Consider the following 2358-nt stretch of genomic DNA (forward strand, 5'->3'; position numbering starts at 1 on the left):
TAATAATAAAAATTTTGAAATACTCCTAAGTTTCTTATGTTGTATATGCAAATTACTATTCCTTTTGGATTTAATTCTATCATATAATTTATTTGTGGCACTACCCCATTACCTTCCAATGGGCTAATCAGAGGATTTGGCACTTATTACATGTAAACTCAATATTTCTTTGTAAACAAAGCCAACAAATCACATATTGTATTAGAAACCCCTGATGTAAGCGTTTTCATTGACATTCTTTTTTTATTTTTAATTATTTCCGTTTTATTTTGGTATCAGAGTCAAGTTTTTCTCCTACTCTTAGATCCAGTCAGGCTTCCATTGCATAAACAGGCCTTAAACAGTGTGAATTCATTAGTTTTTTTTTTAAACTATAAATAGGTATCTTTCTCTCTTATGTTAACTTCTAAAATATTTTAATAGTTCTATTCATATGCTATAGGTACATTATTGTTACATAATGTGATGAATTGGATTTTCTATCTCTGTGTTTCTTATTTCATAGTTGTAAATGCCAAATAGTTTTTTATTTATACCAGAGGACTGCACATTTTGCTGTGCTGACATATATCTCTTTTGGATTACAAATATATTTGAGCATGACTCACTGAGGAGCAAGAGCAGCTTACAGAAGGAAGACAAAACAAAGCAGAGTATATGGTGATATTAAGGAAAGTATATGAAACATAAAGATTCACCAAAGTAATCAGAAGAGAAAAGAGGAGAGATACTAGGAGGCTATGTACACAAGGAAAAGACAAAGAGGAAGGCTACCCTAAGGGAAAGGAAGAACGATAAAAGTTGGAGAAATTATATATTTATGTAAAATCTCCTAAAAGGACTCTTAATGTTTCTGCTAATAACCAACATTTATTACGTATCATCCAAATTCAACTCAAATTTACATGATCCCATTTAAAACAGATCTTCAATAATGAATAAGTGAGTTTCAATAGAAGTAACTCAAGAGTTTTAAGTTAAGAAGTCTTTATGTATCTTCTGCTGATTGACATGTCTCATGAAAATAATGAATGTGTACCAGGAATGCCTCATAAGTCTGTTGATATTTTTTAAAACTCAAGGTGTCATCAGAGTAAAATTTAGTTTTTTTTAAGAAGTAGTTTGACTCTAGATAACCTTTTATTTTTTGTTTGTAACAAACATTCTAAAAGCAGAACAGACCAACTTGAGCCAACTGTGAACCACAAGGGACCTATCAGAATCTATTAGTAGCAATCACTATTTCAAATTTGAGAAATCAGTTTTTATATTTTAAGTGCATATAATTTATATATCAAGAGATGAATTGAAAGAGAATATTCTTTATCCACTATAAAATAAATAAAATAAGGGAATTTGGATTAGTGTGTTCTTTATAAAACCTAAACATTTAAATTAACCTTTCCATTTCAAATAAGACTAATGTTTGAAAGCTTGCATTTTTAATGATGCTACCAAAAATGTAATAGCGTCTCAGCTACATCACACCCAGCGCATTTAATTTCAGCCAATCTCATTATGGATGGATAGAGGTAAGAGGTTTATGGAAGTGACTGTCTGAATCGGCCTTAAAGAAACAGAATGCAAATTTACACAAGTAAAATCTCAGCACACATATATGGAAAAATGCAGTTCTAAAACTCTGTGCCTGAATTTAATGCCAACATGATTGCCAACTCTTCCTGGTATTTTTAAAACGATCTATGTTAGTTCCACGTAAAAAAAAAAAATAGTCAAATAAGGGTTTTCTCAGTCAACTTAGCATTTCCTCGTCCCTTTCTTCCTACGGTAGGTAACAATTGTGAAAAAGCACATGCATAGTCAATACATAAACAGAAAATCATCATTTCATTTCACTCTATGTTTATATACAGAGACATACATGATGGGGACATCATGTAATCCGGTTCTAACATTGTCATTTAAATCACATAACATTAATCACTTCTCGGCCTTTTGGCTAAGATCAAGGGTGTAGTATCTGTTCTTATCAGTGAATCCAGTAACATTAACTGAGACGTTTGGCTCAGATCTGACATCATATGGTCAATCTTCTATTTGCTACAGCAATTTTCCTACTCAAACTATGAGGTCTCTTCAAGTCCCACTCTTTGCCATATGTGTCCCTAACTTAGGGATCTTTTGGTTTCAGGTAACAGAATAATTATTAAAAAGAGAGTTAAAGAAGAGAGGTTTACTTTTACGTATAATTATAAGCACAGGAGGCCGAGTCTGGTGGTTTGCGCCTGCATTCCCAGCACTTTGGGGGGTGAAGGGGAGTGGATCCCTTGAGCGCAGAAGTTCGAGACCAGCTTAGACAATGTGGCGAAAACCCTTCTCTACAAAAGATACAAAAAT

At 32.7% G+C, this 2358-nt stretch overlaps 1 pseudogene; it reads left to right on the forward strand.

Annotated features, from left to right (window-relative positions):
- Positions 1-1940: 1940 nt before the first annotated feature.
- LOC112130540 (U2 spliceosomal RNA) lies at positions 1941-2075 on the forward strand (annotated as a pseudogene).
- Positions 2076-2358: the final 283 nt, after the last annotated feature.

The sequence above is a fragment of the Pongo abelii genome, chromosome 22 (assembly GCF_028885655.2).
Source record: "Pongo abelii isolate AG06213 chromosome 22, NHGRI_mPonAbe1-v2.0_pri, whole genome shotgun sequence".
NCBI lineage: Eukaryota > Metazoa > Chordata > Mammalia > Primates > Hominidae > Pongo > Pongo abelii.